This window comes from Balaenoptera physalus (genome assembly GCF_965194825.1).
Source record: "Balaenoptera physalus genome assembly, chromosome: 4".
Classification (NCBI taxonomy): domain Eukaryota; kingdom Metazoa; phylum Chordata; class Mammalia; order Artiodactyla; family Balaenopteridae; genus Balaenoptera; species Balaenoptera physalus.
The window spans coordinates 66,254,093-66,278,609 of NC_138891.1; the positions used below are offsets into that span (position 1 = coordinate 66,254,093).

General features: G+C 41.3%; 1 long non-coding RNA gene across 1 annotated transcript in view; it reads right to left on the reverse strand.

Annotated features, from left to right (window-relative positions):
* LOC309660677 overlaps positions 1-19,517 on the reverse strand; it is a 217,451-nt gene extending 197,934 nt beyond the window's left edge. The window contains exon 1 of the long non-coding RNA XR_014263533.1: positions 1,709-19,517. This is a non-coding gene — a long non-coding RNA (uncharacterized lncRNA). The remainder of the gene's footprint in view (positions 1-1,708) is intronic.
* Positions 19,518-24,517: the final 5,000 nt, after the last annotated feature.

Genomic DNA, 24,517 nt, shown 5'->3' on the forward strand with positions numbered 1-24,517 from the left:
ATTTAAAACATGGGGAAATAGAAATAATGGTTGCACAATACATTTCTTCATTTACAGAAAGTTATGAGACCAAAAAGACATAGAAATGATCTTTTAACAGACAAATAATCAGAAGAATTTTCTCTCTCAGTAGTAAAATCAGCCATGCATCTTGCTCTAATATTCAGTGGTCATTATCAGAGACATAAGGACTTAAACACCAGTTTTAGAAATATATGTCACAAGACTGACAAGGTAGCAAAATTCAGAGTAGCCTTAAGGAAAAGAATGAGAGCACCACTACTAAATGATCATATGTAAATTTGGGAATAGAGACCATAGAAAATAAAGTTTTCCAATTACATAAAGAACTTTTATTTTCTTTGAGTTTTTTCCCCCAAAGGAGAAATTCACTTTCTAAGAATAAAATTGCAACTCTGCGTTAATAAAGAGTTTGTACAAAATCACTAAACTTTGTCTACAATCTTGTGTGATTTTGCAGACTCTAAACTCTTACGTATGGAAGGGTGAATTGTAACTCTTCTTTGCTTTCCAGTGTACCTAAAACTTTAATTCCATGATCTCTGGGGCCTAAAAGTGTTTGCTCACTTGTACAGAATAACAGCTGATATCTTCACATGCATTTTTGAGCTTCTTGTTTGCAGCATGAGTCAAATCAGAAGACAATAGAAGACCCTTTCTTAACAAAAGGACAAGAGAGCAAAGGGAGAGAAGCATCCTTTCTTTCGCTTTAGAAATTTCTTTTACTCAAGTGCACAAAATGGTTTACAGCTCAATGAATTATCACAAAGTGAACACATCTGTGTAATGACAACTCAGGGCAAGAATTGTATCATTATCCCTTACCCCTTTACACTTTCTACCTCTCCCTCTTACCTCAAGGTATCCACTATCTTGACTTCTAACAGCATAGATTAGTTTTGCCTGCTTTGAACTTTATACAAATGAAATTTTTAAAATATGCATTGCCTGTGCCTGACTTTGTACAAAATCTCATGTTAGATTACCCATTTATTGTGTGTGTAGCTACAGTTTTTTCCACTTTTATTGTTCTATGGAATTCCACTGTATGAATAACAAAAGGACAAGAGAGCAAAGGGAGGGAAGCATCCTTCTGATGTAAAAAACTCTCCTTAGAATCCTCTAAACATTCAGTTGTAGTCTATGCAGCTATGACTCAATTAAGTGATATTAACTGCCCCAAGCCAAGAATTATTTTATTTTTCCTCCTCTGTCTAAAATATAAACTCCCTCACATGGGAGCCAGTTAGTCATCACCACTGTAAAAGGGCAAAGAAATATGTTACAGTCTGATTAAATTCACATGCTCAGGACATACTGCTCAACCAAAACAGCATCTTGTGCTCCTATTAGAATTCTATTACAGGGAATATTTTTCAAATTTATCACCAGTTTTCTTAGGTAAGAGGTAGAAGCTATTGTCATTTTCTTACAAAAATTAAAGAGCAAGAAGGAGTTTGTCCAGGCACATAAAACAACAAATAAGGAAACAGGAACCAGTTCTCCTGACCCCCTGCCTAGATCCTAAGAAGCTTTCTTCCGGGGATATCTAGGATTGAATAAGAGAATTAAAGTATAATAACCAAATGTATCAAATGTAAGAGGCAATTGCAATTTCTTACTTTCTCATTCCCTTCAGAACAAATCGTTCAGCAAGTGTACCTCAAAGAACTTTCAAAATACTCACCAGTTCCAGCCTTCGTTCATCTCTGTTACTTCCTCCATATTCCAGACTTGCTATCATCCTACCTTGGACCATGACAAAGACCTCCTAAATGCCACCCTTGTCTCTCCTGCCAGGCTTCAATCCATAAGAGTTCATAAGAGTCAGAGTGTGCTTTAAAAAAAAAAAAAAATGAAAGCAAGATTCACTCTTCTGCTTCAAACCCTCCAGCTGCTTCCTGTTGCACTTGGAGTAAAAGTGCACCTCCTTAGCACAGCCTCCAAGATGCTGTATAACCCGGTTGTGTGCTAACAGTTCTGGCCTCACCTCCTGTCAAACCAGCCACTCATTCGCAGCTTGCCATCCATACTTGTCTTGTCTCTGTCTCACTGTCAAGCCCATTGCCATCTCAGGGCCTTTGCACTGGCCCTTTTCTAAGCCCGAAAAGTTCATACCTAAGATCTCCAAATGGCTGGCTCCTTCTTGTCATTTTGGTTTCAGTTTAAATGCCACCTTCTCAAAGAAGACCCGCCTAACCTCCCTATCTAAATGGTGCCAGCCATTCTTTCCCTCTCCACTTTGTGTTACTTTACTTTTAGTACTTGTCATTATTTAATACATTTTTAATCTATTTATTTTCTATTCCCCACCTCTCTCCCATTAGAATCTTAGTTTCATGCAAGCAGGAAATTTGTCCACCTTGCTTATTAATATATTCCCAATATCTGGTATGATGCTTAACACATAAAGTGGGTGGTAAATAAAATTGATACAACTTTTTTAGAGAAAAAGGCTAAATAAAAGTTGGCTGGAGTGCAGAATGGTAATTTTTTGCTTATAAGAATAGAATGAATTAGAATTATTTAAGGAAATCCTGTTTAAGTGAAGTCACCCATCACTTGAGAGCATGCTATTTTACTTTGTCTCATGTCCAAAGGTATTGACAAAACACCCATTTGACAAAGATGGCTGGCTGTGCATCCAAATTTATGACTCCCCTTCCTTACTGCAGGATTAACACTGGAACTTGACTGCCCATCCTAGAACAGTGTTCCCTAATCCCCTCCCACAAAGCCCTACTCAAGCTTGCAGTTTAGTGTGCCATTTTGATGACTTCTAGCCAGTGAGATGTTAAGGGAGATGATGTGTGCCTGTTCCAGGCCTGGCCCATAGATCCCCTCCACGCAGCACTCCTCCCTGCTCTTTGCCACATCTAACAGGAATGGAGTTGATGCTCAGGACAGCCGTGGGAGCCCTGGGTTAAAGATGGCGGATCTTCCACCTGCTTGAATCTAAGAATGAGAGCAAAGAAGAAGCCACCCACTAAAGTTTTTACTCACTGGTACTATTTCCTGAGTCAAAAATAATTTTCTATTGCATTTGAGCCATTATGCATATTAGGGCCTACCTGTTACTGCCGTTAGCCTACTAAGTAATATCTAAATATTGGGTAAGTAGAAAATATCACAAGAGCAGGTTTGTCCTGTTAATATTCTTCTTTATGGCTCTTGGGAGACTTAAAGCAAATACTTTTACACTAAATTTAGGAGGTTAGAAAAGAAGGAAGGATTGCAAAGCATGAGGATACATGTTAAGGACAAGAAGGTGAAGGATTGGGCTTCCCTGGTGGCGCAGTGGTTGAGAATCTGCCTGCCAATGCAGGGGACACGGGTTCGAGCCCTGGTCTGGGAAGATCCCACATGCCGCGGAGCAGCTAGGCCCGTGAGCCACAATTACTGAGCCTGCGCGTCTGGAGCCTGTGCTCCGCAACAAGAGAGGCCGTGATAGTGAGAGGCCTGCGCACCGCGATGAAGAGTGGCCCCCACTTGCCGCAACTAGAGAAAGCCCTCACACAGAAACGAAGACCCAACACAGCCATAAATAAATAAGTAAATAAATAAATAAAATTAAAAAAAAAGAAGGTGAAGGATTCAAGCACAAAATGACAATTTCCAACTGGCCATATTCCTGCACAAAGACAATAAAGGGGTTTCCATTCCCAGAAAAATAAAGTGTATAAAAAGTTATTCCATGGAGATGGCAATATTTCCGTGATCAAGGTGAGCTCATAGTTAAGTTATAAAGGAGGAAAATTTTATCTGTGGTTTCCTTCTTGGGTTCCTCTCTTACCCTCCAGCCAATGCACAAGCCTCCTTCCCTTAGCTGTTCTCTCAAAAGGGTGCTGTCCTGGCAATCAGGAAGTCTAGCTTCTAGCTTGGTCTCTCCGCCACTTCTCTTGAGCTAGTTACTTCACCTTGCTGGATCTAAACACCTTTTTTTTCTAGAAGGAGTCGGGTAATGATGGCTGGCTCTTAGGTTGAGCATTGTTTCCTGTTCTGACACAACACTGAGCAGAATGGATTAATCAATGTTTCAATGCCTTGGGCCTTCGTATCCTGGAGAAACAAATTTTCAAGAGCATCCTGAGAGGTCTTTAGGGTGGTGTTTTGTGCTACAATTGAGGGTGAGAAAAGCTTACCCCTTGATAGTCTCTGAAAAAAGAAAAAGAAACCCTTGGCCATATACATGATATTAATTCTGGCTGAAGGAGAGTCACAGCCAGGCTCACTGAGGTCCCCCCTGCCAGTCTGTGAGAATTGTTTTTCTGCTAAACCCTGCTGGCAAAGCTCATCCTCAATTTCCATCTGAATGACCTCTCTTGGGAGATAACAGAGCAGCCTTTGTTCTTCTTTAATACAAGACTTTCATAATGTGCAACTTCTGTGCAGTGGCAGGCACCCTGACCACGTTAATTCTCACGAACTAATCTCCTCTATCTCCCACCACAGAGGCATGAGGGGGCCCTCACTAAGGTTAATGTGGCCCCAGGGACTGCACGACCTTCAAGAACACCTGGGGTACAGCCCCATATCTTCCTCCAGTGAAGTTCAGAGAGATTATTAAGGTGAATGCCACACTTTAAGAGACACCGTGACCACACACACAGAATGGTGAAGAGATTCAACCAGCATGACTCATGGTTATCCCTAAGTAAACCTTTGGGATGTGCTGGGGAAGAGAGACTGAACTTGAAAGATTCCCAGACATCAATATCCATATAGGTCTTTTCTCTAAATTCCTTCCATTTCCTCACAGAAGAAAACATTCTGCCTTGAGGTTGAGACCTCAGCCTGAGGCTCTGGGAGTGGGTCTTGGAAAGGTAGGTGGGAATGCCTGGATTCAGTTTTCAGAGTTTTGTCTTATCCCTTTTTTGGGCCACACTTCTCACACCAGCCCTGCACTGTCCCCAGTTTAGGATTAAGTGATTCTGTTTTACGAAGGGACAAATCTCAGAGCTCCAGTGTTGAGGGGCACGAGGATTTCCTAGTGGTCTGGAGTAAGGAAGGAACTGGAGCTGCAATTATTCTCTTTTTAAATTCCAACTAATCTTGCTTTCACCCCCAGCAAACCTGTCCCCCACTTTCTCACCCAGGGCTGAACCTCTTAGAGGTCTGTAGGTCAGGTTCATGTTGGCTCACTCCTTACAGTATCCCATTCCAAGGCCCTTAATTTGTAACTGTCTTTAACCTGCTTTCAGACCCCCCAACACATGTCGACACCTCATTGTCTGTGGGCTCCTCTTCCATGCTCCGTGTCCTCAGGACAAGGCACATCTGTGAGCAATTCATTATTTTGAAGAGAAGTCCAGATTATTTTTTAAGGCAACATTTGAAACTATGAATGTCCTCTAGAACTCTGTTTTGGAAATTGTTGGAAATGTCTGCATTTCTTAGTAGAGGCTACTTCCACAGAGCTCCTGAGTCTCTGTGGAATCAAAAATCACTACAAGCCTCAAGAATCCTTTACAGGAAAGTGGTCTCAGTAAAGAAGTAGAGAAAATGAGAAGCTTCTCTTGGAATGCAGACTGACAACTGTTTGAGAAATCCAAAGTTTGAAAAATCATCTTCAGGCAGCTGTAAACTTCAAACTGATAGAAAGGCCTCTCGAACTTCCCTCTTCCAGGGAATTCTATGAGTTGGTTTTCTTACTGTGTGAAGGAGGTGCAGGAGAGTTTCTCTGTTTTCTGGTTCTATCTTATAAAGTCTAATTAGATTTGAAGTGCAGCCATCTAGCTCCTCCTCCAGGAGGTGCTGAAGCAGCTCTGATACTCAGAAGTCATGGCCAGAAAATCTTCCACGTGAACAAACACTCCCATGCACTCATACGCACACATTTAATTATTTAAACTTCCAAAGGCTCCAGTCAAGTAAGTTCTTCCTGGGGGAATGCCGACTTTGCCCTCTTTTCCCCACTCCCTCCTCCAACCTTCACTCCTGGGCAGAAATGTCAAGGACATTCTTGGGTTGACATCAAGAAGCTTCTCCATCTAACAGTGACAGAGAACCAGTGATGCTGGGAAGCTTTTCTCCTGTGGGGCTGTGAATCTCTGCTTCTCTCTCATTAATCAGGGAATTTTACTTCCTTGGGCAAAATGGAGCACAGCTGTCAATTATCCATGACAGAGAAATCATAATATTATTTTAGTTTATCTTCAGCACCCCTCCAACTGTTACTGAGTTATTTTGGGTGCAAACCAGGTTATTTCTGGCTCTTCGAACGTATTCATCTTCATGAAGAAGAGGCAGAAGAGCAGAGTATTTAAGATCTCAGTGTCAGGCACACCTGGATTGAAATTCTGGCTCCCTCATTAACTGGCTATGGCATACTGAGCAGGTTACTTAGCCTATAATTATTATATATTATCTATGAAATGCTTAATTATAGTATCTTTTCAATAAGACCCTGCGGAAGATAAAATGAACAAAATGTACAGAAAGATATGAACATATACATTAGCATATAGTAAATGCTCAATAAATTTAAATTATTTTTGGTATTGGGAAGATGAAAAAAGCACGTGTGTGTGTGTGTGTGTGTGTGTGTGTGTGTGTGTGTGTGTGTACGCGCGCATGCGTGTACCTAGGATAGGTTGTGAGGGAGCAGCCAAGATGGCGCAGTAGGGAGATGCCGGAGTTCACCTCCTCTCAGGAGCACACCAAAACCGTAACTATCTGTGGAAGAGCAAGACCGGAACCTACCAGAAAAGATCTTCTAAAGACATAAAGAAGCCCAGAGCATCTGGCTTTGAAGGCCAGCGGGGCTTCGGGAGTCTCACAGGACCGGGGGAAGTAAGACCTCACTCTTAAAAGGAGCACGTAAAACCTCACACACACCGGGACCAACGGAAAACGCAGTAATTTGATAGGAGCCTGGGCCAGACCTACTTGCTTGTCTTGGAGAGTCTCCCGGAGTTCGGGGGAGTCCTCACCCTGGAGGCGTAGACGCTGGCGGCAGCCAGATTTGGGAACTCCTTTCACTGCGTCGTGAAAGCCGGTGTGGGACCCTCCCTCTAGCGCATTACGGCCAAGACCTGGCCCCGCCCAACAGCCTGTGTGCTTGTGCGCCTGCGCGCCCAACCCAAACTACTAACTGGGTTGGGGCATGGCCACACCCTTTGGCAGACAGGTTGCCCAAAGACTAAAGAGCCCACAGCTGCCTCTAGGCCTCTAGACACACCTCTTACACGTGGCCCTGCCCCCCAGAGGACCAGGACCCAGTTACGTCCGCCAGGGGCCAGGCACTGACACTGCCCTCCAGGAAGCTTTCACTAACCTCTAGACCAGCCTCACCCACCAGGGGGCGGACACCAGACCCAAGAAAACCACAATCCCATAGCAGTCCTGGGACCAGCTGGGCTCTCGCCCTGCCCACTAGCAAGCCAACACAAGCTTTAGGACACCCTGGACCCCACACCCAACTGGGTCAGGAACCGTTACCCACCCCCATCCCCCCAGCAATCTGACATCAGCTCTGGGATCCCTGGACCCTGCAGCCAGACTCCAGGACCTGGCTCTGCCTGCCAGTAGTTTGGCACTAACCCCAGGACCTGGTTTCACCTACCAGTTCAGGGGGCAACAGCCCCAGAGTCTTCTGGACCCTGACTCCGCCCACCAGAGAGCCTGCACTAAACCCAGGCACCCTGGGGTTCTGCAGTCAGCCGTTTCATGACCATGAAACTGGACAACTTGTCTTAGGATTTAACGAAGTTCAGGTTCTTTATGTCTTGGCACTGAAGGAATTCAGCAAGAGGCAAGTGATAGATAAGAAGTAGATTTATTAATATAGGATGCTTCTGGGCAGGCAAGAGGGCTCTGCCCCAAGAACCAAGAGGGCTACATTTTTATAATCAAAGGAAAACTGGGGAGGGGGAGAAGACCACCTTCTTTCTTTTCCTTTGTAAAGATATTGCAGGAAGATGGGGTGCAAGAGGATGGTCATGTCCCAGGTTTTGGACAAGTTCCCGGGATGAGCTGCCAAGTGAGGGTCCTTGGCTTTGCACAGGAAAGAATTCAAGAGTGAGCCATAGTACAATGAAAGCAGGTTTATTGAGAGAGATTGCATAGGCAGAATGCGGTCTGTCTCAAAAGGCGAGAGCAGCCCTGGGAGATCCACACTCCATAGACAGAGTATGGGCCATCTCAGAAGGTGAAAGCAGACCCGAGGCGTGGGGGAGGTTAGTTTTTATGGGCTGGGTAATTTCATAGGCTAACAAGGAGGAGGATTATTCCAACTATCTTGGAGACTGGGAGGGGATTTCCAAGAACTGGACCACTGCCACTTTTTGGCCTTTTATGGTCAGCTTCAGAACTGTCATGGCGCCTGTGGGTGTGTATTTAGCACGCTAATTATTACAATGAGCATAGAATGAGGCTCAAGGTCTACTGGAAGTTGAACGTTCTGCCATATTGGACCTAGTAGGTTCTAACCAGTTTTTGTTGTATCCTCAATGGCTATGTCATTTTTTTAAAGGTTGTGCCCTGCCTCCTTCCTCCTGTCTCAACCAGGCCCTGCTAACCAGCAGCCAACAGCATCTGCATAAGGCAGGGCCTGGCAACAAACCGAGCTAGGGGCCAACCAAGCCTACCAGACTGCCCACATAGTTAGCCCACCACAACAGAAGGAGCCGTGCAGCTGTCTTAGGGGGAACCCCTAGAGCATACAGCTTGGGTGACGTGAGGGGAGTGCACTGCTAGGACACATAGGATGTCTCCTACAGAAGGCCACTTCTCCAAGATCGAGAAACGTAACTAACCTACCACATACATAAAAATACAATCAGCAGCTTTGGCAAAATGAAGTGGCAGAGGAACACATTCCAGATGAAGCAACAAGTTAAAACCCCTGAAGACGAGCTAAGTGAAATGGAGTTAGGCAATCTACCTGAGAAAGAGTTCAGAGTAGTTGTCGTAAAGATGATAAAATAACTCGGGAGAAGAATGGATGCACAGAGCGTGAAGTTAGAAGTTTTTAACACACAGAAAATATAAAGGATAACCAAACACAGGGCTTCCCTGGTGGTGCAGTGGTTAAGAATCTGCCTGCCAATGCAGGGGACACGGATTCAAGCTCCGGGCCGGGAAGATCCCACATGCCACAGAGCAACTGAGCCTGTGCACCACAACTTCTGAGCCTGTGCTCTAGAGCCCATGAGCCACAACTACTGAGCCTGTGTGCCACAACTACTGAAGCCCGCATGCCTAGAGCCCATGTTCTGCATCAAGAGAAGCCGCTGCAATGAGAAGCCTGCGCACCACAATGAAGAGTAGCCCCCACTCGCCGCAACTAGAGAAAGCCTGCGTGCAGCAACAAAGACCCAACACAGCCAAAAATTAATTAATTAATTAATTAATTAAAAAAAGAATAACCAAACACAGATGAAGAATAAAATAACTGAAATGAAAAATACACCAGAAGGGATCAACAGTAGACTAAATGATACAGAGGAATGATCAGTGAGCCGGAAGACAGACAGAGTAGTGGCAATCACTGCCACTGAACAGAAAAAAGGAAAGAAGTGATGACAGTTTAAGAGACCTCTGGGACAACATCAAACACACTAGTGTTCACATTATAGGGAGTCCCAGAAGGAGAAGAGAAGGAAAGAAAGGGCTGAGAACATTTTTGAAAACATAAAGCTGAAAACTTCCCTAATCTGGGAAAGGAAACTGTCACCCATGTCTCTCACCAAGAGAGAATATTAAAAGCAGCAAGGGAAAAACAACAAATAACCTACAAGGGAACTCCCATAGGGCTATCAGCTGATTTAACTCTGCAGGCCAGAAGGGAGTGGCACAAAGGTGTGTGATATTGCAGAGATTTACAAGACTTAAACCAAGGAATATTGCCACTCTGCTGGATTGATGTTTCTGATGGCTCCAGTCCAACACCTGTCAGAACTTCTCCACAATTCCCTGGGAGGAAGGATCACTCTGTTTCAGAACAGAGCTCACTCTATGTCCAAAGGTAGCCTGGTCATCTTCAGAAAGCTCAACTGTTAGTAAATTATTTGGATTGAAAGCTAAAAATATGGCTCCTGATCATTTTCATATGTTGGTGGAGCAGCCCATTGAGGGCACATGATACAAGTCTAATTTGGTCTCCATGTCATGGTCCTTCAGGAACTTGAACACAGCTATCAAGTACCCCATGAGTTTTTTCTTGGCTGAGGCCCTGAGCTGAACATGTGCATTTCCTTCCAGGGTTTGCTGCATGCCTTGGACTCAGGCTCCTCTCCATCCTGGACACTTATCTCCATTACCATGAGTGGTACCTCATCATGAGTGGCACCCAGGGCTGAAGGCACAAGTGCAGGAATGGTCTCACCGAGGCAATTCATCTTTTTCTCAATTTTTAAAAATTATCTCCTGAGCTCCATGAATATTCCAAAAAGGCCATGTGAAAGGGATCCATATGCCAGACAAAAAATCTGAAATCCACCATCCAGTAAATTTGAGCCCATTAAAACTCCTATGAATTGTGCCAACATCTGACTGTTTCTAAAGTGGTATCTGTGCCTTTGCTTATCACATGTGTTAAGAAACTTGAAACAATCTGGAGTTTTGAGGAAACTGGGGCTCCTAGATTCTCTTTTCAACTCTGCTTAGAGAACCAGTCCTGTGACTAAAATTAGATTCAAGTTCAACTTCAGTCTCTGCCCTTTATCAAAAGCACATGTTATAAATGTGTAAACTTGTTTACCTCTCTGAATTTCAGTTCCTCAAACCTTTGAGGTGAAGCCAAAATCCCTACTTCACATGACTACAGTGAGAGGTTCCTGGACCAATGCTTGTAAACACGCCCTGCACAGGGTCTGTCACAGGAAATGCTCTGAGGTACTGCCACCTACTGGCTTTCATTAAATACAGACTCAAGAATATATATGTTACAAGGACTCTTTCTGCTCTCTATTTCAAAGCAATCTATTAGAAAGTTAAAGACTGTTAAGAGACCTCTTTGAGTAAAATAACTGTGGAATGGAGTTAGGAGTCCTGGAATCTATTTCCACCCAGCTCATGTGACCTTGGGCAAGTCCCTGCCTTGGTGAGGGTCTCAGTTTCCTTATTTGTAAATGGGAATTCTAGTTATGATGGGAAGATTCTTCTGATATTTTTGGACTCTAATTTACTCTCTCCCCTTCCAGCTTACATCATTGCTTGACACTTCCTGGAAATATCCTTCAGAAAACTAAATTTTGTTTTAACTCTAAAAAATATGTTGAATAAGAAAGAATAGCGTTCCCAGAAGCATTCAAGCTAATGTCCCAAAAAGTAATTTAAATGATTTCCTCTTACTCTATTTATGAGTGGAAGAACTTTGGAGCTACACAGTATGTCAGTTTGTGTGTCATTTCTATTTTCCAGACAGCGAGGAGTTATTCTAAGAAGGATAAATGGACAGGTCATTTATCACTCAGGCCCCCTGAGCACATCCAGTGCCTTCCTTAAGAGTTGATGAGAAAGAGGGATGCCCTATACAACTGCCTGGTAGGTATCAGGGGGCCAAGTCTTCTAACTAGCAAGCTTGCCTTTCAAGGTTGCCTGAGTAGTGACCCCGTGGTAATATCCACACCTCCAGGCAAAGTGACATGTGATAAAGGAAAAAACATAAGAGCCCAGCATTTCTATAACACCATACTCTTCATCCTGTTCATACCCATTGCAGCAATATTGACCCTAACATACAGCTCTACAATCTGCAAAACAATTTTATCCCCAGTAGTTCACAATAACAATAATCCTGCAAAATAATGGGGCATGACAGGAAAGAGCAGGACTGAGACTATTACCATTTCGTCTTGGTAGAAAAAAAAAAAAGAGCCTAAGTGAAGATATAGTATCTTGCAAGGTTTCACACAGTTAAAGATGGAAAGAGTGGCAAAATTTAGAACTTGAATTCAGGTCTTCTGACTCCAGATGGTTTGTTCAGTCCAGGACACCATATTGCTTCTCACTGTCATCAACTTGACTCCCACAGAGGTGCTGAATGCCAAGAGGACTGGTGGAAAAGGATGTCACCATGAAAAGGACATCATGGTGAAAGTTGGTAATTCCAGTAGCAAAGGGAAAATCCGGATGTCAGAACAATGGGGCAGTCACTTACGAACGAATAAAACTATCAGACTTCCTATGAACACTTCTCCGATGTTAGGAGACAATGAAAACTCTTCAAACTTCAGAGGGAAAAGGATTTCAACATAGAACTCTATACCCAGTCAAACCATCAATCAAATCTAAAAGTAAAGACATGTAAGACACTTTTGGATGTGCAAAAACTCAAGAAGTTCACTGCCCTTATACTCTGATTAAAAAATACTACTTGAGATGTAGTTCTCCATCAAAATAGAACAGAAACTTGAAAAAAGAGTATGAAATAGGATCCAAGAATCAATGACAGCAGAGAATGACTGAGGATTAAGGGAGACTAGAAATCAAGTAAGATAGAAACCATTAGATGGGACATTTGGAAGATTCTCCTTTAACCTGAAATATATTAATGGCATGGAATATTTCCTTCTATATGACTTAATACATACTTCCTGGTTCTATATTGAATAATACTTATATAACCATAATATTGTAAATTCTGGTCAATCATTTCCTTTTTTATAATTCACCTATTATATAATCACATAAGATGTATTTACAAAAATAGAAGAGAATGTAGATGTAATAAATTTTATCAAATAAAAATAATTATAGAGGAAAGAAAAATTTGGAGTTGGATGGGTATACCATTGTCATTTTCTTTATAGTAAAGATTTTAGCTGTCCAAAGTTTGGTAAATCATGAAATAGAGTTTAGTGGTATTACTTAAATTTATGAAGACAACTAAGAGAATCTCCAAAAATAATAATCAAGCTAACAAAAATTAGGAAGTGGAAGAGGAAGAAAAAATGGGTAGTAATGTCAGTGAGTAAACTCCTTAGACCTCGTATCTAGGAACTAATAGCTCTGTCTAGAGTTAATACATCAAAAAATAGGGATCTAAGTGTGTTATGTAAAGTTATAACAATAATTACCAGTAAAACTAAAGAGAGTACGGACAGTGGCTGTCTCTGGGGAGAGGGGTTGGTAATAAAATAGAGGATAATTTTATGTTTTATTTTTGTTCCTCTGCACTGTTGTAATACTTTAAAATTCTGTGCATGCATTAATTCTATATTTAAACAAAGGAAAATTCAGTCTATTTGAATATCTTATAACATGTGGATGAAAATCTAGGTGATGGTTTGACGTGGTGCTGGCATATACTTGAATCAATACAAAGAAAAGAAAGAGAAGACTGAAAAATCAGGTTCATATCCTTTATTTTAAAAGTGAAGTATCATGACCCAAGAGAAAGTGACTCCCCAAGGAGACTTTACAGTGCTAACTATAAAACTCAGATTCATATTCTGATCAAGAACTGAGTTGAAGAATTTTTTTTAATTAACCAACATTGTCCCAAAGTTGAAGCCCTGTCATAGCCAAAATTTGGTAACTTTTGGCACAGTTAACCACCCTCTCAACCACCTTTCTCAAAAGGAGACGCTTTTATCTGTTTGCTTACTTAGTTATAAAATCGGATCATCTCAATGTCTACTTTACTAAACAATGGATTTCCAAGAGTTGTAAACCACCAAATCTCAGATCAATGTTATTAACACAATTTTTGTGCTTTTTCATTTGCCATAGTGTAGGGACAAGCCTACACAGACTTAGGATGTATTTACACATAAGCAAATATATCCTGTTTTCTCTCATGAAGCCTGTCAAACTGACTTGGGCAGAAATGCCAGGTCTCTATGACCCACCAGGTCTTTAATTCAGATTGATTGATTCTGTGACAGGTCATGGTCCACTCAAAGGGCATTTTCCTCTTTTTTTCACTGACCATGCAGAGGTGCTGAATGCTTGCCCTAAACTAGCTTTTCTTCCTTCTTTTCTTCCCTTCTTCCTTTCTTCTCCTCCTCCTCCTCCAACTCCTCCTCCTCCTTCTTCTCTTCTTCCTCCTCATACTTCTTCTTCTTCTTCTCCTCCTGCTCCTTCTCCTTCTTCTTTCTAAAACTAGACCAACCTCAACAGAGACCTTAGCTTTTCAAACCCTTCTTTGTACTGAGCTCAATACCTTCCTAGCTTCAGTTTTCCCTACTCACTGCACTACCACTTACACCCCTGCATGTGCCAGGTTAATAGACCCTTCATCAGGCTTCACAGAACCATGTGCTTTACCACCTCCATGGACAGCTCACTCCACCTATACCTCCTTCCCCATCCATCATGCCCAAATCCTACCCTATATTTAAGTCAGCTCATGGATCAACCTCCTCCATTAAACCTTCCTTTATTCCTCCCCACCCAACCCAAACTTAAGCAATTGCTCCCTCCTCTGCTTGTTATGGCTTTTTATCTACTCCTGTCTTTCAGCTCAAGTCTCTATGTACCTCACACTGGAGTTATTTATGCATGTGCCTCAACATCTGGTCATTCTGTGGGATCCATGTCTATTTTTGCTCTCTGTCCTCTTGTTCCATAAGGCCTGGCACATAGTAGGTGCTCAGTAAATATCTATTGAGTTCTACTGTTTGCCAAGGCTTTCATAGCTGATGAATGGTAAAGTTGGGACTAAATCCCAGGTTTTTGACTGCAACTCAGTGTATCCTCCATCACACCCATGGCCTCACACATTGCACCACACATTTAAAGAGCTGATGTGAGCGTTTTGAACTATGATAGGAAGTCAGGGGGAACATTCATGACCTGTCCCAGCTTGATATCAATTCAAGCTGACAATGTAAAGCATAAGGTATGAAAGTGCCCTTAGATACAGCAAATGTTAGGATTTGCCATTTTGATATGTCACAGGTAGTGAAAACACGCCAGATTCCATTAGACACATTCAACATCCCTTAAAGAAAGGACGGAAGATGTTTGTTGGAGTGGCACGGCTGCTACCTACTCTTTAACCCATTGTCCTCAGGTGAAGGAAATAAACTGTTTTCTAAAAGTGGTTTGCACTTAAAAAAGCAGACTTCAGGAAGCATTAGACTTGCCATGTGTACTTTCTGAGTTAGGTGATTTAAGAAGTTAAAAACTAAGAGGCTAACTTATTCACTAAACCTGTCTTCCTGGACAGATCAAAAAAGAAGAGCACGGTTTTGATTTATTATAAGTAATCAGTTTTTAACCAAGAAATGTCTGCATCATTTGAAACATTGAAACCATAATCCCAATCTAAATTGTTGTTGGGTTTCAGTTCCTATTTCATCCTGAGCAAGTAATAAATAATGATCCATAAACCTAAATGTAATGGGAAGCACTGAAGACGATTTAGCTGAACTTAATTTCTCCTTTTATATTCTGAGTCAAGGAAAACATCTATAGCAACTGCACATTAACATGCTACCAATCAAAACTGCATCGTCTGAATCTCTACTCTTTCACAATGCCCAAACAAGTTCATATTCTAGTCACCTGTCTTCCTTATTACATACAACCCACTTGCATGAGATCTCTATTACCCAATAATAGTCAAGTCCCCCTGTTCTATTCAGAAAATTGAGGCTTGAAAGAATGCACTGTCTGAAATACTCATTGATTCGTACAGTGTAACAAAAAAAATATTTTATCTAAGACTTCATAAGTAAAATAAGTCCGGGTACTTGATATGAGAGTAACCCCAAGTCTTTGCATAATAGGTAATACCTAGACACTTGTAATCACACTACTCTTCTAGGGGTTCAGAGTGCTTTGTAGCCAAGGAATGAATCCATCCTTTCAATTGCTGCTGCACGTGTAGCACTTGTGGTGTATTTGTCATCTACCCTCCTTGTTCATTCAACTAACACATTTTCCCTTCATTTATATGGAATGCCACACTCTTTAAAATGTGTCACTGCTACAAGTAATATAAACGTTCATTGGAAAGCATAAATCTCCTCAAAACAAGGATGAGAAGCAAAGTCCCATTTGGATACTATAATGGGTTGAATAATGTCACCCAAAAAGATACATGTGTGTCCTTACCACTATACCTGTGAATGTGACCTTATTTGGAAATAGGGTCTTTGTAGATACAACTGAGTTGAGGATCTCAGGATGAGATCATCCTGGATTTAGAGTGAACCATAAATCAAATTGGTGGTTGGTATCCTTATAAGAGAAATGAGAAGAAGATTTGAGATACACAGACACAGAGGAAAAGGCAATGTGAAGACGGATACAGAAACTGGAGTGATGTAACTCCAAACCAAGGAATGTCAAGGATTGCCAGCAACCACCAGAAGCTAGAAGAGATTCAAGAAACTGACTCTTCCTCTGGGACTCCAGTAGGAACCAACCCTGCCAATACCTTGATTTCAGACTTCTGGCTTCCAGAACTGTGAGAGAATAAGTTTGTGGTACTTTGTTATGGCAGCCCCAAGAAACTAGTACAGACTCAGTAGTGGGTACCTAAACAGAAATTTTTGGCTCAGCAAGAAAAGGAAAGTATATGTGCATGTGTTGCACGTATATGTGTATATATGTTGGAATCAATACTGTCAACATAAAACCTCCTACTTCATCATGAGACGGGCAGCTGAGAGGAGTGTTCAGTAAATATTTGTTCCAGGAATGAATAAAGTAGTTTATCAGAAAACTAGCAGTGTACATGCTGTGTGGGTATGGATCAGCTACAAATCTTCCCAAGGTTGGAAGAAGTAAAGAGATTGCTGAGTCCCTTTTTTTCCCCATCTATCTGGGGGACATCAAGGAGAAAAAAGCCAACAAGCTCTACTCCCCAAAGACTCTCTTGCTCCCATTGGCCCGTTGAAAGGGATCCCCTTTATCTCTGACCCCACAGTTTCCTTTCATTGCCTTGCGTCACAGTCAGTGTGTATATAAGGTCTCTGTCATGTTAAAGCAAGCAACTCATGGGCAATCCTATACAGTGGAAAGTGACTGAATTCAAAATCAGGGGACATAAACTTTCTTTCCACTATGACCCGGAGCAAGCTACGTCCTCTCTGTGCTTAGGCTCTTCTATAAAATAGGAACAAAAATCCCTGTCAGACAGCCCTTGCAATTTTCTGGAAGTTGCAAATAAAATAATTGGAGTGAAAGTATAACCAGAGAGAGCATGCCAGAAGAATAGCCAGAAAGAGTATAAGCTAGGAAAATCAGTCCACATTAAAACAAGCACAGAATCATTTGCCTTTTCATACCTCATAGCACAGTTCACCACAGAGCACTGCACGTAGAGGGTCTCAGTAAATGTCTGGAGAATGAATGGGGGGTGTCCAAGAGCATCGTCCTCACTCAGACTAGAGCCTTGAAGCTTCAGAGCAGAGTTTGTTAAAGGCCCTTGAAAACAAACAAATGAACCAACTAGATAACCGCACTCTCCCTAACTCCACAAAGGGCGCCTTGGGGAATAACAGAACCCAGCGCTTTATTTGCAAAGGGGCTCCTGGCAGCCCTATCCCTGTGCAAATGGAGTCCCCCCTGGTCATGGTCAGCCTGGCCAGAAGACCAAGAGACACTCCTTCTTCTCTAGGTTTCAGACTCTCAAAACTGTGAGCATCTCACATTTGGCATTTTCTCATTTTGTAGAATCATAATGAGCACTTAATTCCTTAATTTTGGATAACTGCTAACTGGATTCTTAGTTAATGTAGAATTTGAGACTTTTAATTTCTCCCATCAAAGTTCCTAGTCTTACTCTATTTCAGGCCCCTTGCCAAAGAGTCTTTCTGTAGTCTTTGTGCGGAGGCTTCTCATTGCAGTGGCTTCTTTTGTTGCAGAGCACAGGCTCTAGGTGCGCGGGCTTCAGTAGTAAAAGTCTTGTTGTAATGCAGTTGGTTTATGCAACATCTAGATGTGCTTCTTCAGTTGTCAGAGAAGCTTAGGAAATTTTACTGAATCAGTGATAAAGCAGGAAGGAATCTGATAGAGATATTCTCCATAGGTTCTTAATTAGGAATCCATGGACCGCCATAAGGTCCATGTATGGGTTTCAGGAATATTATAAACCCCCCAAATTGTTTGCATATTTGTATGTGTATGTGTTTTTGGGAAGGGCAGCCACTTCCAGATCTAGAACAGGTTAAGAATCACCAATCCACACCAACTTTTTCATTGCAAATACTTTTGTTAATATGCTACTGTGTTACTACTACTACTGCTGTATTGAATACTTACCATGTATTCATGGAACAACCTTCCAACCTAGGTATTTTTATTATTATTATCAATGAAGCAATTGAGACTAAGTAGCTTGCCTTAACTTGCCTGGGGTGATCAGCTAGTAAGATAGAGCAGGATTCCAATTGGCCACAGTCTAAAGAGTACACTTTCCACTACACAATAGCAAGCCTCAACATGTTTTTCCTCTAAACTTTGTGTGACGTTGCTCATCACTGTGACCCCTTCCTAGGGTCACTGTATCTGCACGAAACTGTAGGTTACCACTCAGTCTCAGTTTGCTCACCATAAACTGGATCGGTGATTTGCCTCCTTGTGCTACCCATGGCCATAGGTCTCGGACACTAGAATAATGGTCTGAAAGGGAGAGGAGGGAGGAGGAGCAAGGCAGACCCATGGAAGCGGTCTGACTGTGGCTCTGTGAAGAAATGCCCGAGCAGACTGCTGGTCCAGTCCCTCTTCCATATGAGGACGAAACCCCAGGAAGCAGAAGTGACATGCTTAAAACACTGATCAGACTGGAGCGTAAAGTAACAGAAGTTATGAAGACTAGGAGGTGGAACACCCAGGTTCTAGTCCAAGTTCTGCCTTGTCAGGTAACTTCAGGAAAGTCTCCCTGCTTCTCTGTTCCTCAGTTCCCTCATCTAAAAAATAAAGAGATTGAATCATACAGTTTCAAATTCCCATTCCACCTCACCGCACCAGGAGTAACTAACTTGAGCTTCACTTTTTAATATGTTTTGAACATGCATTGAAGAAGTGCAAAGTATTAGAACTGTAAATCAGATCTCACGTAATTTTCAAGGTCACAGAGTCTGGGAGGATGTTTTTATCTGTAAATCATCTCTTATTTTAAAAGTCACATAGAAAGTTAATAGAAGTCATTATTGGTGAAATCATCGAAAAAAATAGCACAGTGTGATCAAGGGGAAACAATTTAAGATGATGGATTTTCAACTAGCTTGTCTCCTGTCAATTCAAAAGCTCTCTGACTATTCGCTTTCCATTTTCAAACTCAAAAAGCTCATCACGAAAATGACTGAGCCACACAAATTGATATAACTGCTTTAGGAATCCTGTGCCCACCACCATCCCCTTCCTGGTCTCCCAGCTTTATCTAACATTTCTATGAAGAAAAGGAATGACCATTCATTGAGGCACTCACAATGTGCCAAGATTTATTTAAGGGATTTAACATACACCATCTCATTTAATACTCTCAACAACTAGGGTGGTTATGTGACGTAGTCACTTGGAGGGGGTTGGTCCTTAATCCCTGTGTGCATGGCACAAGTTGTGCCCCTTGCCCTTCTCCATGCTTCCTAATTAGAACAAGACTGCAGCCATCCTGAGTACAAGAAGAGTCTCACACACACACACACACACACACACACACACACACACACACACACACAAGCAGGATTTCTGAGCAGCATAAGAGGACCTAGAGTCACCATTGACATTTATGGGTGATGTGCCAGTGATGGACTCCAGATTTTTTAACGCTTGATAGAAAAATAGATCTCTATATTATTTATGCCACTTTAATTTGTTTTTCTCTTACTAGCAGTTGAATTCATTTCCTAACTGAAACACATGAAATAGGCCAGTGGTAAAATATTTCTTGAAGACATTTTACTATTTCCAAAATTTATAGCCATCAAGGTCTCTGAGAATCTGGTAGTAAGGAGAGGGGAGGACAGAAATATGCTTACAGTTCAGAAGTAAACAGGGAGTAAACTGGACACAGCTAAAAGTGTCAGGTCTGCGACTGAGGGAAAAAGCTGTGTTGGGAAATCAGCCATCAGGACTCTACCTTGGCTTGGCCACTAAATGATGGTGATCTTTTTTTAAATTTTATTTTATTGAAGTATAGTTGATTTACAATGTTGTGTTAATTTCTGTTGTACAGCAAAGTGATTCAGTTACACACACACACACACATATATACATTCTTTATGTGTATATATATATATATATATATACACATTCTTTTTCATATTATTTTCCATTATGGTTTATCACAGGATATTGAATATAGTTCCCTGTGCTATGCAGTAGGACCTTGTTGTTTATCCATTCTGTATATATATACCAGGTTGCATCTGCTAATCCCAAACTCCCAGTCCATCCCTACCCCACCCCCTCTCCCTCTTGGCAACCACAAGTCTGTTCTCTATGTCTGTGAGTCTGTTTCTGTTTCATAGATAAGTTCATCTGTGTCATATTATAGGTTCCACATATAAGTGATATCATATGGTATTTGTCTTTTGATTTCTGACTTACTTCACTTAGTATGGTAATCTCTAGATCCTAAAAGATGGTGATCTTGAACAAGTCACATCCTGGGCCTCAGTTTCTTCATCTGTACAATGGAAGGTTAGGTTAGAGATCCCCATGGTCCTAATGCAGAAGGTTAACTAGGCTATAAATCTCACAAAGCAAGAACCCCCCACATTCCCAGTGATTAGAAATGAGGTTTCTGTGAAGCCCCTCCCTGGGGTATTTCACATTCAAGTAGAGACTCTCTGAAACTCTTGTAACTCCCTCGTCCCTCCCCACACTCCCACCCTTTGCCAGGAGACATCCATGAATGTGCATGAAGAATGTGCACTATACCGAGGAGACACCTCCCCACATGCACAGAGTCCTCTATGTGCTCATGAGGTCCTCCCCACTCCCATCCTATCTCCAACATCTGTCTCCCACACACTTATACAGGAGTCCAGCCAAATCTAGCAGATAAGGCCATTCCATTCACACAGGACTATAAAAACCTCATTTTCTATATGAGGAGTTCAAAGAACTGCACAAAACTGTACTTTCTTTCTCAAGTGTTCCAAGAAATTTACAGCTTTTTCTCTTTCATATATAGAAATTTATTATCAGCAGACACACTGAAATTTCTGAGCTCTGGAGTCTCTTTATAGAATGAGACAACTTACAAAAATACAAAGGTATAAAACAATTGTTGAACAGACTCTAGGAAAAGAACAAAAAAGCAAAACAAAAAGCCAGAGAACCTCAGATCAGCACAGTTAATGGATACTACATGATCTCACAGTATTGGCAGAAGAAACCACAAATTTGGTTCTAAACTTCCTAGTTGCTAAGGCAAAAATTCAGTCAGTTTCAGAGCCACTAACTTCCTAAAAGGCACACAATCTGTAGCCAAGACAACCAGGAAATTTAGGGGCAGAGTTGGGACCCTCAGACTCCTTCCCAGTGCTCAACAATCCCCAACAAACCCACTGACAATCCCTTATAGACAGGGCAAACAGAAAGCTGAGGGACAAGGCTCTCCTAAAATATGTCAACATCGAGTAGGTCAAACCACCAGAGATTGAGGTTGTTTTCAGAACTTAGTGTTCAGCCAGCGTGGCCAACCACTGCAATAAGAAGGTTACATTAAGGATGAGGGCAGAGGGATGGCTAGTCAGAGATGCATCAGTGAAAAAACATCACAGAAAGGAGAACTGTGGTGCCCATCCAAGCAGTATCCCCGGGATGGAAAACCTTTAGAGTCTAGATCTGGAACTCTTGTGGGATGGACAGTCTGCTGCTCTTACCATTTGATGTGTGTGATTCCTCTGACTATGACTCCATTCTCAACAAGCAAGCTTCTGATTAAGGTTCGGCTTCCTAGGGAGACCTTCCTCTGGGACAAGGCAGTTCTGTCATATAATTTATGAATTCTGGTCCCTGTGGCCGCCATGGTCCTTCATTGGAAATCTATAATTTTTTACATCAACTTCATGAGCTTGGCTTAGGTCTTCCCTGGGAGGAGAATATACACTCTAGTGCTCATAAAATTAGGTCTGAGCCTGCAGGACTGAGGGCCAGACTATGACCAATTCTCTAAGGGAAGGAACACATCGTTTCAGAACTCTTGGAAGGTACCCAGCCAGTGGTTCCCCTGGAGACCCCTTTCCCCAGCCTTGTGTTAAAACAGCCACAGGGTAAGCCCTGAGGAGAGGTTGAGTTCCACACAAGAAAGCTCTTGGCTTTCTTGCCTCACTTCTTCCCTAGCTTGTCTGGGTAACCTCCATGCACAACCTTGGATCTGGCCACCAGTGATACTTGTTACTCCTTGGAAATTGTGCCTGCCCCAGATCCTGCACATTGATGTAAAAATCATTAAATCTTAAAGAGCCAAATTGCTAGTACTTTACATTTACTAGACCCATTTCCCTATGGGCAAATTTGAAAATTATACCTCTTCCTGGGTGTTTTATACCAGATTTCAAATAGCCCAGCCCTGCATGAAACCACAGGGAACTGAAATGAGGACAGAGGCAGAAGGTGGAGAAGGATCAAATTTATCTTCTGATTAGTTGAGATGAAAACTGACTTGAGAGACACAAATGGAATGACAATAACATGGTTCATTGGCCTGATGGCCTGTTGTTCATAAACAGATAATGGAACCCCTGAAATCCTGTGTGGTCTATTTGTGATGACCAAACAGGACTGGCAGAGCTGTTTTCATTTTGGACTTCAAACACATCCCTAGGTTAGTGTAAAATACAAAAATAATTTCTTTTTTAAAATAATATGAAGAAGTCATGGTACATCCAGTAGGAAGTCAGAACTGAGAAGGAGACAAAACAACCTGAGTTACTGACCTTTTAGAGTTAAGTTTTTAAACAATCTCTCCAGAGGGCCTTTGCTGAAATGTCCTTCCCAGCCTGCGATCAGGAAACAATCTCTAAATTCATGTCTTAAAAAAAAATTTTTTTTATTGAGGTATGATTAACATACAAAAAGCTGTACATGTGTAATGCATACAACTTGATGAATTTGGGTAATTTTACACCCATGAAACCATCATCACAACCTATGCCATAAACATATCCATCACCTCTAAAAGTTTCCTATTACTCTATTTGTTTTATGTTTATTTTTTGTAATAAAAACACTTAACATAAGATCTACACTTAGCAAATTTTAAGTATACCATACAGTGTTGTAAACTACAGTTCTCTAGGTCATATTCATCTGTATAACTGAAACTTTGTACCCTTTGACTAATACCTCTCCTTTTCCCAATCCCCCAGCCCCTATAAACCACCCTCTATTCTCTGCCTCTATGAGTTTGACAATTTTAGATTCCTCATATAAGTTGTAACATGTAGCATTTGTCCTTCTGTATCTGGCTTACTTCACTTAGCATGATATCCTCTAGTTCATCCATGTTGTCACAAATGGCAGGATTTCCTTCTTTTTTATGGCTGAATAGTATTCCATTATGTGTATGTACTACATTTTCTTTATCCATTCATTTATCAGTGGAAATTTAGGTTGCTTCCCTATCTTAGCTATTGTGAATAATGCTGCAATGAACATGAGAGTGAAGATATCTCTTCAAGATTCTGATCTTAATTCCTTTGCATGTACACCCAGAAGTGAAATTGCTGGATCATATGGTAGTTCTATCTTTAATATTTTGAGAAACCTCCATACTACATTCCATAAGTGTTGCCTCAAGGAACTAGAAAGAGAAGAAAAAACTAAGCCCAAAGTTGGCAGAAAAAGGAAGTAATAAAGGTTAAAGAAGAAATAAATGAAGTAAAAAAAATTTTTAATCAACAAAACTAAGAGTTGGTTTTTTGAAAGGAATAACAAAATTGACAAACCTTAGCTAGACTAAGAAAAAAGAGAAGACTCAAGTAATTAAATTCAGAAATGGAAGAGGAGATATTATAACCAGTGCCACAGAAATAAAGTAAGGGACTATTATGAACAACTGTATACCAACAAATTGGATAACTTAGAAGAAATAGATAAATTCCTAGAAACATACAATCTACCAAGACTGAATCCAGAAGAAATGGAAAGCCTGAACACATCAGTAAAAAATAAGGAAACTGAATCAGTAGTTAAAATACTACCAAGAAAGAAAAGCCCAGGGCCAGACTGCTCACAGGTAAATCCTACCAAACATTTAAAGATTTAATACCAGTCCTTCTTAAACTCTTCCAAAAGCTAGAAAAATAGGGAACACTTCCAAACTCATTTTATGAGGTCTGCATCAACCTGATAACAAATGTAAACAAGACACCGCAAGACAAGAAAATCAATATCTCCATTGAAAATTGATGCAAAAATCCTCAGTAAAATACTAACAAACCAAATTCAATAGCATATTAAAAAAATCATGCACCATGACCAAGTGGGATTTATCCCTGGGATACAGGGATGAACCACATTAACAGAATGACGGAAAAAACTACAAGATCTTCTCAATACATGCAAAAAAAAAAACCAAAAAAGCATTTGACAAAATTCAACACTTTCACAATAAAATTTCTCAAAAGAATTATGTATAGAA